Source organism: Gossypium hirsutum, chromosome A05 (assembly GCF_007990345.1).
Source record: "Gossypium hirsutum isolate 1008001.06 chromosome A05, Gossypium_hirsutum_v2.1, whole genome shotgun sequence".
Lineage (NCBI taxonomy): Eukaryota > Viridiplantae > Streptophyta > Magnoliopsida > Malvales > Malvaceae > Gossypium > Gossypium hirsutum.
Window position 1 is genome coordinate 8,186,901 of NC_053428.1, and position 15,110 is coordinate 8,202,010.

The 15,110-nt window shown below is 33.9% G+C and overlaps 1 pseudogene; it reads right to left on the bottom strand.

The window, feature by feature from the left end:
- Nucleotides 1-10,598: 10,598 nt before the first annotated feature.
- Nucleotides 10,599-13,260, bottom strand: LOC107959390 (lysosomal Pro-X carboxypeptidase-like; annotated as a pseudogene).
- Nucleotides 13,261-15,110: the final 1,850 nt, after the last annotated feature.

A 15,110-nucleotide genomic window follows, 5' to 3' on the forward strand; every position in this document is an offset into this window, starting at 1 on the left:
CATTTAAGTGAGATTGAGGTAATAAGGTCCTACAAATTAATTGTAAATGATATCGCTTGCGGTCCCACACTCGCCTCCTTTGTTGCCATGCCAATGGATGATGTCCTATAGCCGATGAATTATGAACGGGGTTTTCTTTCTTTTTTCTTTTTGGTTTATTGGTGGATGTTATTCTTGTCACGAATGAAGTCCGTGGCTCACACGTGCCGCCGATTGCATTATGGATTTAAAAGCTTTCGATTCTCTAGATTTTGCGATGGTTATTTTTGGTCGTAGATTTTTATGTTGAAATTAATGCGACACATAACTTAAAATAATTAAACTAAACATAATCTATGATTTATCTTCATAAACTTTATCTAAGTACCAATTTTAAAATATAGTAATGTGTTTGAAAATATTAACTCAAAAAAATACTTAAATAAAAATATAAAAATATAATTTATTAAAGTAATAAAGTATGCATAATTAAAATTAAAATATATAAAAATATTAAAATAAAATTTTAATTGGGTGGTAAACTAAAGTATTTATAAATGCAATTAGTTCGGGTTCAAATTCAACCATATACATGTTTTTATTGTTTTTTAAGTAAAAAAAAAACTAAATAATAGTAAGTTTAATTGTGAATGACATATTTGTAATTGAACAACTAAGTGACTCGCTTGAGGATGACATCAATTCATTAAAACACTTAAATAATAGTAAGTATAGATATATACAATTGGTAGAAGTAATAAAATCTATATAATTACAATTAAAACATATAAATGTAATTAGTTCGGGTTCAAATCCTACCATATACATATTTTTATTGGTTTTTAATGAAAAAGTCTTAAGTATCCTCGAATAATATAACTTAATTCAATTGTGGAATGACATTTTCGTAATTTAACAATTGAGTTATTGACTTGGTTGAGAGTGACACAAAATCAGTATTATAGATAGATATATACAATTGATGAAAGCAATCAATTATGCATAATTAAAATTAAAATGTATAAACATATTAAAATGGAGCTTTAGTTGAGTGGTAAATTAAAAGTATTACTAATGCAATTAGTTTGGGTTTAAATCTCATCATATACATATTTTTATTGGTTTTTTAATGAAAAAAACTAAAGTACCATCAGATAATATAACTTGTAGGGGTTTAAAATATACACATGAAACATTGATTGTAGTTCAACCATATACATGAAACTTTAATTTTGATTCAATCATATACATTTAAAGAAATAAATACGTTAATTTATTATTTGTTAAATAAATATAATTATTTTTGTATGCAATATATAATTTATTATTTGTTAAATAAATATAATTATTTTTGTATGCAATATATATAAAATATAAAATGATGCTACTTTGATAATTATGCAAATGATTTATGATAATTAGATTAAATTAAAATTTTATGAATAGCTTTGAGATTTATGCAGCAAGTGCTGTTTAAGATGGGCCTGGAAAGGTGGAAGTGCAATTGGATCAACCACTGGATTTTTTTGCAAACATAGCCTATTTGCAATTGGAAGCCCCACAGCTATTGCTTGGTTGATGCTTCTATCAATTATCGTTTGGGCCAGTGGGTACAATGAAGTCCTCAACTGAATTTTTGTAGCCCATTGGAAGCTGCACTCCTGTTATCCTTTTCTTTTCTTTTCAAAATGACTTCACGTTTTTCATTAACCAAAACCGGGCTTAAATAAAAAGTAAAAGCTCCGATTTTCCATCTTATCAAGGGGAGTTGTTAGAATTTTAGTATTCAACCCTAATATTGCATTTGAAATTTTATTAATTATTAATTTAATTAAATAAGTCTGTAAATGTTATTTTAATATTTGAATAAACACTCAATCTAAAACAAGTTAAGATATTAAAGCTCAGTTGATTCCAAGAAACAAAGGTGATTTCCATTTTGGTTTATTTAGAAAATAGAAAACATTAAACAAAAAATAGATTAGACTGAAAATTTTAAAAATATTAAAAAAATAAAAATTTATTAAAACTAAAAAATATTAAAAAATAATTTTAATTTTTTTCGTAAATGCTTTGTAAAACTAAAAACGATAAAATTTTAAATGAATTGGCTCTTATTCAAATTCATATAAATATAACAAAATACATTCTCTTTTTAATAGATTTTCAAATATTTTCATATTTCTGTTTAAAAAAATAGGTACTAATGTTTTTATTATTGAAAATAATTTTTTATTTCTATTTACTAAAGGTGTTTTTCAAATTTAAAAATAAGAAAAGATAGGAGGATGATGTCGAGAATTACTCATAGCCCCTCCTAACTCATAAATAGGAGAATAATATATTTCAATACACTCAAACTCACGTCCTCATACCTTAGCAACAATACCCATATAAATTAAATTAAGACTTAATCAGTAAATAAAAATTATTTTTAAATGAAAATAGAAATATATTTTTCAAAAGCCATAGTCTAAAATGTATCGTTTATTATTTTTTAATATATTAAGCACCTTCAGTAATTTTTTAATCGTGTTTGTGTATTTGAAAATTTTTATTGTTGCCATTACGTTAAATAACAATGGTTGGTTTAAAATGAAAACTTATTTAAATGCAATATAATAAAATTAAAGTATTTAATTAAAAATATAAAAAAAATATTGAGAGCCTAATGCAAATGGCCAAAATTTCCATCTGGTTATTTGTTTTTTCTTTCACTATTATTTTATTTTTCAATATATTTATCAGAGCGAGTCTAGTAATTAATTCTCCATATTTTGTAAACTCATTAAAGGGGTAGATGTTGATCACGAATTTTAAAATTATTCCATAATTAAGATAAAAATTGAACCATCAACTACTAATTAAAAAACAAACCTTATCATTTCACTTAACTCTCGTGATTTTATCAACAAAGTTTAACTATAGCTAATTGATTTAAAAAAAAAACTCAACTAGCAAGTTGTTACTTAACACACGTGTAATTATCTTTTGGACCAAAATTTGACGTGTCTAAGTTTACTCTCTATAAGATAAAAATTATGATTTCGTGATAACGATAAACATTGCATTGTGTTAAAATATGCATATTTATCCGCCCTTGAATGCGAAAGAGAAGCAAAATCTGTTTACTTATCAATATTGAAGGCTTCTCAATTTATATGGATATGATAATATTTCCTTTTTCTTTTGAAACATTTTTATATTTGTTTGCTTCATAATATATATAAAGTTATGATTTTACCTCTCTAGAATAAATTTTAAAATATTCTTCTAACTTTTTATACACATAATTATTAAAAAGATATTATAAAAATATTTTATCATTTTTTTTCTTATATATAACATATTTATCGTATAATAAAATTGCATATTCTATATTTGTTTAAAAGGAATTAAATCAAAGCTAAATAAAAAAGGATATAATTAACATTTATAAATATTATATATCCAAAAAAAGTCGACATATTACGTTAAAACTTTATTTATAACGGGATGATTGTAAAATCTATTTGGATAATTGGATTTTGTCATCCCATCATCATGAATGATTATATTATATATTAGATTATGATACATGTATAATATATTTGAAGAAATTGATAGAATAAAATTATAAAAAAAGTAAATGGGAGGTTTGTTGAAATAGTAAAATTAAAGGGAGGAAATTTTTGAAATTTTAGTTTCAAAATTATACTTATTTATCTTATAAAAATATTAAGCATATTTGAGAGTTACAAGTCAATTAAAATTTTAAATAATAAGTAAATAGATAAAGATAATCATGACAAACTTCTGCCTTCTTTATGGATATGTCAAATTTATGCCACAACATCAAAAACCATTCTACCACAAGTTCTTTTCAGTATTTTCTTTGAAAACAGTAGAAACTGTGTTGGATCAATGATGATTTCTTGAGACAAGTGCTTTTGTTTTCCAATTAGCTTTTCCCTCGCACATTATGAGGGAAGAGTCTGTAAAAAATTATATTTATTTTAAAATCAATCGCAATTTTCTATGATAAATTGATGATAGTTTTTATAAAGTAATGGTTTTTTTTATAGATATTTAAAGAGTCTATTTATAAGGAAAATATTGTAACATTACAACCAAGTTTTGAAGGTTACGTATTGAATAAAGAAAAAAAATTAATGTATTAAATATTAAATTTTATTTATAATAGAAAAATAATATGGAAATATTAATTAAAAACTAGACGAATTATAATAAATCAGGGTTTATTTTTTTAGCTAATCATCGGTCCTTTTGAATCTATATTCATGTAATTGTTGGGTATGGGTCCCACTATGTGGGAAACCCATATTTTCTGCCACAATGTTTTGCCTTCCTTTTCTTTTGGTTTTGTCAAAAGCCAATTTTTTGGCTTATTAACTTGGGAGTGGGCAGAAATTTCTGCAGAGAGCTAAAAAAAAATAGAGAGAAAGAGAATAGAAAAATTAGTTTTTCAAGCTTGGTGCAGCAGTGATCAACTCTTCGATCGAAGGTCCATCCGTGGTTCGATTGAGCTGATTTTTGGACAGCAGCTAGGTGATAAGGTGTTCTTGACTTTGTACGGTCGGATTTTTCATTCGAGTCTTGTAGCGTCGGAAATACCCATTTTCAGCAGCTACGTTTTTTGGTGATGTTCTCTCATTTTTCTCTCTTTTGCTAAAGATTACATGTTGTTAGCCTTGTCGAAGTTGAATGCTTGTTGTAGGCTTGATATTGTGATCTTGTAGTCGAACATTTGATGATAGTAGAGCTCTTTATCGGACTCTAAAGTCCCGTGGTTTTTTGCCCTTGATTTAAAGGGGTTTTCCACGTAAAATATCGGTGTCTCTATTTATTTTTGTTGTGGTTGCATTAGTTGATTTGTGGTTGATTAAGGTTGCTAGAGAACATATCTTGTGCTATTGTGCTTGCCATAATTTTTACAGGAGTTATAAGGAGAGAAAGAACACCGGTTGTGCTTTCGCTTTGTTTCGGTTGTTCGGTTTCTTCCCAACAAACTGGTACCAGAGCTTGGTTATTGTGTCAGATAATTATGGAAATTAATACGAGCAAGATGATTATGTTGAATGGCACAAATTATCAACTTTGGCGGAATAAAATGAAGGACTTGTTGTTTGTGAAGGCTTTGCATCTTCCGGTCTTTACTACTCAAAAACCCGATTCGAAAAGTGATGAAGAATGGGAATTTGAGCATCAACAAGTGTGTGGCTTTATTCGGCAATTTGTTGAAGAAAATGTTTACAATCACATTGATCAGGAGACACATGCTCGAACATTGTGGGAGAAGCTTGAAAGCTTGTATGCTTCGAGGTCGGGCAATAACAAGTTATTTTTGCTGAAGAAAATGATGGCGCTGAAATATAAAGAAGGAATGTCTATAGCTGACCATGTTAGTGAATTTCAGAGTATGATGAATCAGTTGCTTGGTATGGGTGTCAAATTTGATGACGAGATTTTAGGACTTTGGTTGCTTGCTACTCTACCAGACTCTTGGGAGACCTTTCGAGTCTCACTCATTAATTCTGCCCCACAGGGTATTATTACTTTGGATTTGGCTAAGAGTGGTGTGTTGAATGAAGAGGTTAGAAGAAGATCTCAGGGTTCTGCATCACAGTCCGAGGTGTTGGTTATCGAGAACAGGGGGAGAAACAGAGACAAAGATGGAAAGGGTAGAGATAAAAGCCGAAGTAAGTCAAGATCGAGATACAAGAATCTTGAGTGTCATCATTGTGGTAAGAAAGGTCATATCAAGAAATATTGCTTCAAGTGGAAGAAAGAGAACAAAGGTGGTGGTGATAAACACGACCGGAATGACGATGAAAAATCCGAGCGTGTTGCTACTGTTACTCGTGAAGATTTGTTAGTTATTTGTGATCAGAATTTGGTCAACCTAGCATGCGACGAGACTAGTTGGGTGATTGATACTGGTGCATCACTTCATGTCACGTCGAGGAAGGAATTCTTCACATCTTATACTCCTGGTGATTTTGGGGTATTGAAGATGGGTAATGATGGTTTGGTTTCGGTTATTGGTATGGGAGATGTTAGCTTGGTAAGTAACAATGGAACAAAGTTAACTCTCAAGGATGTCAGACATGCACCGGATGTCCGTTTGAATCTGATTTCTGCAGGAAAGCTTGATGATGAGGGATTCTGTAACACCTTCAGTGAAGGGCAGTGGAAGCTGACTAAAGGCTCCTTGGTTGTGGCTCGAGGAAAGAAGAGCTCAAATTTGTACTTGATGCAAGCTTTGACTTCTCGAGAGACGGTGAATGTGACACTGAATGACAACTCAACTGAGTTGTGGCATAAACGATTCAGTCACATTAGTGAGAAGGGGCTTAGCTGTTTAGCGAAGAAGAATCAACTTTCGGGTTTAAAGAATGCTACACTGAAGAATTGTGCTCATTGTCTAGCAGGAAAGCAGAAAAGAGTTTCATTTAGAAGCCATCCTCCTCATAGGAAATCAGAGTTGCTAGAGTTGGTCCATTCAGATGTTTGTGGTCCGATAAAAGTAAGATCACATGGTGGTGCACTTTACTTTGTGACTTTCATTGATGATTGTTCAAGAAAGCTATGGGTTTACACTTTAAAGTCTAAAAATCAAGTCTTTGAGGTGTTTAAACAGTTTCAAGCATCAGTTGAAAGGGAAACTGGGAAGAAGTTGAAGTGCATTCGTACTGATAATGGTGGCGAGTACACAGGGTCGTTTCATGAGTATTGTCTGCGACAGGGAATCAGACATCAGAGAACACCACCAAAGACTCCACAGTTAAATGGGTTAGCTGAAAGAATGAACCGAACATTGATTGAGAGAGTCAGATGTTTGTTGTCAGATGCAAAGTTACCAAGATCGTTTTGGGCTGAAGCTTTGAATACAGTGACACATGTGATAAATTTGTCTCCTAGTGTTCCTTTGAAAGGTGATGTGCCAGATAGAGTTTGGTTTGGTAAATACGTGTCATATGATCACCTACGTGTGTCCGGTTGTAAAGCATTTGTTCATGTTCCAAAGGATGAAAGATCCAAGTTGGATGCCAAGGCTCGACAATGCATTTTTATTGGTTATGGTCTAGATGGTGAGTTTGGTTATAGACTCTATGATCCAGTTCAGAAGAAACTCGTGAGAAGCAGAGATGTTGTCTTCATTGAGGATCAGACTATTGATGACATTGATAAGACGGAGAAAGTGGATTCACAAGGTAGTGGTGACTTGATCGATGTGAATCCGGTTCCCCTAAACTCTTCACCAGATCCTATCCAGGATGATGTGCATGGTGATGTTAGTGGTGACCATCAGACTATAGGTGACTTTGATACTCCCATGGATGATGTTGTGAATGATCAACAACAAGCACCTATAGCTCCACCAGCAGTTCCACTTCGAAGGTCTTCTAGAGATCGACGATCTTCTGTCAGGTATTCTCCTGATGAATATGTTCTTTTGACTGACGGGGGAGAACCTGAATGTTATGAAGAGGCTATGGAGAGTGAATGCAAAGATCAGTGGGTTGAAGCGATGAAAGGCGAACTTCAATCATTGCATGAGAACCATACTTTTGAATTGGTGAAACTGCCTAAGGGCAAAAGAGCTTTGAAGAATCGGTGGGTTTACAGGTTGAAGCAAGAAGAGAAGTCTTCATCTCCACGATACAAAGCTAGATTGGTCGTCAAGGGTTATACTCAGAAAAAGGGGGTTGATTTTGAAGAAATATTTTCTCCGGTTGTGAAGATGTCCTCTATCAGAACTATACTGAGTTTGGCAGCTTGTTATGACCTAGAGGTTGAACAAATGGATGTGAAAACTGCTTTTCTTCATGGTGACTTGGAAGAAGAGCTTTACATGGAGCAGCCAAAGGGTTTTGTTGCACAAGGGAAAGAGGACTATGTGTGCAGATTGAAGAAGAGCTTGTATGGTTTGAAGCAAGCTCCAAGGCAATGGTACAAGAAGTTTGAGTCTGTTATGGGGAGCAAGGCTACAAGAAGACTACTTCTGATCATTGTGTGTTTGTTAAGAGATTCTCTGGTGATGATTTTATTATTCTTTTGCTCTATGTTGATGATATGCTTATTGTTGGTCAGAATGCTTCTAGAATTGAGAAGTTGAAACAAGAGTTGAGTAAATCCTTTGCAATGAAGGATTTGGGGCCAGCAAAGCAAATTCTTGGCATAAGACTGACACGTGATAGAAAGGCCAAGAAATTATGGTTATCACAAGAGAGGTACATTGAGAAAGTACTTCAAAGGTTTAGTATGGACAAAGCTAAAGCGGTGAATACTCCATTTGCTATGCACTTTAGATTGAGTGTTAAGCATAGTCCTTCCATGGAAAAGGAGAAGGAAGAGATGCAGAAAATTCCTTACTCTTCAGCCGTGGGTAGTTTGATGTACGCAATGGTTTGCACGAGACCAGACTTGGCTTATGCCGTTGGTACAGTTAGTCGGTTTCTTTCTAATCCAGGCAGAGAGCATTGGAATGCAGTGAAGTGGATTATGAGATATCTTCGTGGCACTTCCAACATGAAACTTTGTTTCGGCAATGAGAAACCTGTTCTTGTTGGGTATACAGATTCAGACATGGCCGGAGACATTGACTCGAGGAGATCTACTTCAGGTTACTTAATCACTTATGCAGGGGGAGCTGTGGCATGGCAATCGAGACTGCAAAAGTGTGTTGCATTGTCCACCACCGAATCAGAGTTCATTGCAGCAACCGAAGCGTGTAAGGAGATGCTTTGGATGAAGAAGTTTGTGCATGAGCTTGGTTTTACTCAGGAGAAGTATGTCCTGTACTGTGATAGCCAGAGTGCTATTCATCTTGGTAAGAACTCAACTTTTCATGCTAAATCTAAGCATATTGATGTGAGGTACCATTGGATACGAGATGTTCTTGAAGCTAAGCTGTTAGAGCTTGATAAGATACACACTAATGATAATGGTGCTGATATGTTGACGAAGGCCTTACCAAGAGGAAAGTTTAAAGCATGTTGTTTGACCTCCGGCATAGAGGCATTCCCCACATAGTTGGAGGGGGAGATTTGTTGGGTATGGGTCCCACTATGTGGGAAACCCATATTTTCTGCCACAATGTTTTGCCTTCCTTTTCTTTTGGTTTTGTCAAAAGCCAATTTTTTGGCTTATTAACTTGGGAGTGGGCAGAAATTTCTGCAGAGAGCTAAAAAAAAATAGAGAGAAAGAGAATAGAAAAATTAGTTTTTCAAGCTTGGTGCAGCAGTGATCAACTCTTCGATCGAAGGTCCATCCGTGGTTCGATTGAGCTGATTTTTGGACAGCAGCTAGGTGATAAGGTGTTCTTGACTTTGTACGGTCGGATTTTTCATCCGAGTCTTGTAGCGTCGGAAATACCCATTTTTCAGCAGCTACGTTTTTTGGTGATGTTCTCTCATTTTTCTCTCTTTTGCTAAAGATTACATGTTGTTAGCCTTGTCGAAGTTGAATGCTTGTTGTAGGCTTGATATTGTGATCTTGTAGTCGAACATTTGATGATAGTAGAGCTCTTTATCGGACTCTAGAGTCCCGTGGTTTTTTACCCTTGATTTAAAGGGGTTTTCCACGTAAAAATATCGGTGTCTCTATTTATTTTGTTGTGGTTGCATTAGTTGATTTGTGGTTGATTAAGGTTGCTAGAGAACATATCTTGTGCTATTGTGCTTGCCATAATTTTTACAGGAGTTATAAGGAGAGAAAGAACACCGGTTGTGCTTTCGCTTTGTTTCGGTTGTTCGGTTTCTTCCCAACAGTAATGAGTCAAGAGAGAGCTTATAAGAAGATGAAGAAAGTTCTAAAAGATGAAAGATTATGTAAAGACTAATGGCCACGCCTGCAAATGCACCACTGAATTGCCTTTCTGTAGCCCAAATGACCAGCAATCACTATCTCTAATGGAGGGCCATCCATCCTTCATCGAATGTTCTCCCATTTTCCCAATATATTTTCCATCATTTTTCATATGTATATTTTTTTGTTTTTATATCCATTCTTTAACTCACCCATTTCTTGCTCAAAAGTTATATCAGATGCTTTGCTTTTGGCTTTGCTCACGCTTTCTGCAGTTTCTTTTCTTTTCCTCCGTGAAAGATATGACCACCATCACCCTTAACCTGCAAAAAAGGAATCAATTGAGTGGAAGGTATTATAGTTGACTGCTGGGGACTCCACTTTCTGGGTTATTGGATGCATTGGGTTAAGTGCCCTTATTGGCCTATCTACATTTATAATTTACTTGTAGTGGTCTTTTAGTAGGGTCGCATGCCACCTAAAAAGATACTAGGTTCTATCAGCAATTTTGTGTCTTTCCTATCCTTTTGTCTTCATTAATTAACTGTTAAAGCTTAATTATATAATCTCTGCTCGTCACAGTGCTGACAATCCTTCCAAATCCCTCTCACAAAACACAATCAATCTAAGTACATGTATAAGATTTCTGATCTGCCATTATTGTTTGGTGGAATCCTTGTAATGGGATCTGATCATTTCATAATTAGTATTATCTCATTCATGGACTATGCTAAAATGCCAGTAGTCTGAGCATCATAACCTATTCTTACAGTACAGCATTTTCACTATTCAACATTGCAACTCTGATATGGTCACATAATTTATTCTCTTTTGATTAATTTGGAGCAGCTCATATTCATGATGAAACTCTGGTTCTATCTCTGAACATGATCAGATCAGTATAATATTTTGAAATCCAGCTTTCGATTATCCCAACTTCGGTTTTTCGTTGCTTGATCAACCATACTGGATCACTTTTCTTTTCTGGTAATATATCCAAGCAATGAGATCCTACAGAAAAAAAGGGTTCAACAGGTTCATGTTAGTGCATATTTTGATGTGACAGAAACTAAGAAATATAGTCCTTGTATTGTTAGAGATGGTATACGAAGTACCATTTACTGTATATACCGCAACAACACTATCTGATATGTTCTCCAATACCCTGAAGATAAGATAGGAATATTAGTCATTCAACTTATATATGATGAAATAACTGAATCAGATTATATAAACGAATTAATATATAACTTTGCTTCGATACCCGCCGCTGCTGTAAGGATCTCTGAGGCCATTAGAGAAAATGATGTTGCTGGCAAATCTATGGAGAACCAACTTTAAATCCTGTCAAATGAGGATGATAAGAGACTTTAAGGCTTAGGATTAAGGATATATAGGTTTAAGAATGATTGAGAAGAGGAGATTAAAGAAAACAAACATGGCCTCCATAGTAAGTTGTCACCCAATGTGGCCGAGGTCGGACACCAAATAAGCTCTTGCACTTCCTTATGAACTTGTTTAGATTGAATGGCGATGGTGGGAACATTGAATCATTGTTTTCATGGCCTATAGGCATCACCATCTCACTACATGTCTGTGAAGATCAAATCCCCATGTAAAATATTCTCATTGGGAATCGCATGCAATCATGAAGAAAGGAAGGTTAGTGGGATTAACATCCAATGAAATTTCATATCAGGAATCTAGCCCTACTTATACTATTCTTATTTTATAATTAAAGCCCAATAACTAATACTTCACATTTTGTTCAAACAACTACTCTTAAGATATTTAGTAGGTTTAGATTTCAATCTCAGCATATGCAACCCTCGTCTAAAAGAGCAGTTATTTTATAAGTTTTGATTGATAAATGGAGATCGTAGTATCATCTAGCTATAGTCACCTCTCACCTGCCATCTTCAACCGATATATGTTTCATCATTTGGACGGTTGAATTCGTTCATGTCATAGCATGAGTTATTTCCCATATAAGCAACAACACCGGCGAATATTCGGCCGAGTATATCGGTCCCTTTAGGAGCTCCATCGATGCGACGACAGATGATATTAAGGGGATAACTTGGGGGATGATCATATTGAGCTACTTCAGAATATATTGAATCTAAAAAGTCCTTAAGATCGAAGCTTCTCTTCAATTTTCTGAGTAATTGAATAAAAGAGAGAAGCATATAGATTGATTGTTAGTGGCTTAAAAACATTAACCATGGCTTTTTGTGATGTACTTACTCGCAAGTTTCGAACTTCATGCTGAGAATTGAAAGACCATTAGACTTTGAAGCAACTTTATCAATTTCATCCCATGATTTTCGGATAGTTTCATAGCAACTTTCACTAGTTTCCTGTCCATTATAGAACAAGTTGTAATCATGTTTAGAAAAGGGAATAGTTTAGTCAAAAAGAGAAAAAAATCGAATCAAATTAGCCAATTGGAATTTTGAAGCTTTTTTTTTTTTACTTTGAAATCCTTCGTCACAATTGCGTAGTAACCAACATGTGGTGCAAGTTCATCAAAATAAAGAATTGGAGCTGAGGATGCGAGAGCTCCAAGAGCAACATGTGGATATTTCAGCCGAAACCACGCAGCAAGCACTGCAAAACATGATACATATATATGTGTGTATATTCATATGAAAAATAAAAATATGTGGTCATTGAGCAATGGAATCGAGATTTATGTTAACTTACTTCCCCCGTACGATCCTCCAATGACAATCACCGGAGAATTCTTTGCGAAGAATGTTTTCTTTATATGAAGAATAATGGCGGCATAATCTGCAATAGCTTGAGCTGAGGTGAAATAACCCCTAATACTGGCGTTTCTCAAAGCGGCTTCACTTGATCCACATGGTATGGATTTCCCATAGAACCGATGCTGCAAAGATTGTAACGTGACGTGTTTCTGAGTAAATTAAAACCTCCTTAGCAGAAGATGGAGAAAGACTGAAAAATCATAATCTTACCTCTATATATACCAGTAAAGCCTTGAAACGAGGGGCATTATCCGTGAGAATACCAATTCCAGATAAATCATAATCCAATGATTCTTCCGCACCAAAATACACCAAGATTGGTGAACTAATGTTCGCACCACCCCAGTACTTAGAATTAATTACATATCTTTGTTGAAAGCAGGTGAAACTTTCGGGTTTGTAGTTGAAGTGATCAAGTGTCTGGCTGTAAAAGAAGGTCTTGAAATCCTTGGGAAGTGATGAAATCGATTCGATATCGAGTTCATTTCGGATTGTTCTTCGAAGTGCTCCGAGCCTTGGTAAGCTGAATTGCGTTCCAGAGACGTAGGACAAGGAAATTAAGGAAAAAAAAAGCAGTTGATGATGGAATGAGTGTCTCACCGAGTCCATGGACTTTGTTTATCAGCAATAATTGAAGGCTTGGAGGGTTTTTTCTTGAGCTAGTCTATAGTTCAAGATGAGCATTCTATTTATACTATGCAAGAGATTGGTTACTGTTAATTAAATTAATCATAATAATGTAAAGACATTTGCTTGAGTGTGGATAATATGTGAAAGGGTATTTGGCACTTTTTATCATTTGTGAATCACACGGATGAAAGGGAAGCAAAGAAAAGAGAAAGGAAGCATTTGATCATTTTAATATAGTAACATACGAGACACCGTTGACTCTTTTTTTAGAATTTGAATTTTAAAAATTAGGGGACGGTGTAATATTTGTTCATCTAATCGAGAAGTGTATGTAATGGAAAGTGGGACAGTGTAAGAGATGAAACACCCATCGGAATTGATTGTGTTGTTTCTGTCTTTCTGAAGCATTTGCATTTTCTTTTTCCCACACCTCCAAGCATTAATGATTGTGGATGTTTATGCGGGGATATGTTTATGCTAAAACACTACTTAAAAGAAATACCACATGGATTAGCTGATTGTCTCTCTATAATTAACAAATCAAAATCCGAAACCTCACCTTGAAATCCATAAGAAAAACACATGCACTCTTTTATCTAATCATATAAGGATTATGTAAAGTGGAAACATACATGCGCATATATAACCATATTATATGTACCTATATTCTGGTTTATAGTTTCTTATTTTCTCTGACGTTTCATCTATTTATAGTGCAATTTAATTTATGCATTATAGAATTGAGTAATTTAATATTTGTTTGTATGTATGCAAACAAACTTAATAGTAGTGTTAATAAGAGTGAAGTTGGAATAACAAAGAATCAGAATAAAATATTTTATTTCTTTTAAGTATAAAAATATCAAAAGTTTAAAAATAAATCAGAGGAGAAGAGAAGAGGGTCGATATCCAGCCTATCCCCTCCCTGCACCACTGGTGTTAATATAAAATCATTCAAATGCTAACATGGACTTCTGAAATCTGACCATGCATATATATAACTTTAGATATCATTCGCATATGAGTTACACCACACCATAAAACATTTATAAAAATACTCTTGGCCTTCAAAATGAATTATCATTCTTTTCTTTTTTTTTTTTGTCCTTCAAATTTCATCCCTGAAAAGGCCCATCTTTTATCATCATTTTCTACTTCTAATTTCTAAAACGAGCTGACCTTGAAAGAAAAACAAAATAATAATGGGTAGCTAGTTATTTCAGTTTTGACTGAAGAATCCATCTTTCATTTGCGATTATAGTGGACCTAAATGGGGAGCCTGTATGTCTCACATGAATAATGCTGATAAGAACAGTAAAAATGGTCATGATTTTGAAGCAAAAGCACAAAATATGGGAAATGGTCCAACTCAAGAGGCAATTAAATTATACAAACAGATGAGGCCTACCCACTTTTCCCATTTCTAACTGTTATGGAACTGGTGCCACCAAGGTCTTTGTCTTTCCACTTTCACCATGGATAAGCACACACACACACACACCTTAAACTGCCTAATGATGCAGGCCAGGTTGATAAATCTTTGTCACGTCTACCTATTCAGATTTGACATTGCCAACAAATTAGTGAATCCTCGTAGATTGCCTGATCCTTGCATATGGAAGCTTGATGATTACCGGCCAACAAGCCTGAATGATATCTGTCAAGTCTTCAGTTTTAGACTCGTGTAAAGAAAAAAAAAAAGGGTTCATAAAGTACTTTCAATTTCGAATGGAACAGTTAGTTTAAGATAAGACCAGGATGATAGTAAAATTCGATTCAGATTTCACTCCAACGGTAAAAATTCTTTTTTTTTTTCAAAATGATTACTATCTATTACTAATAATTGCTTATGACTAGAATTGGGAAAGTGCTGCTGAAATTGGATCCGATTGAATAACGTTGCACTTTGGAATGCTGATT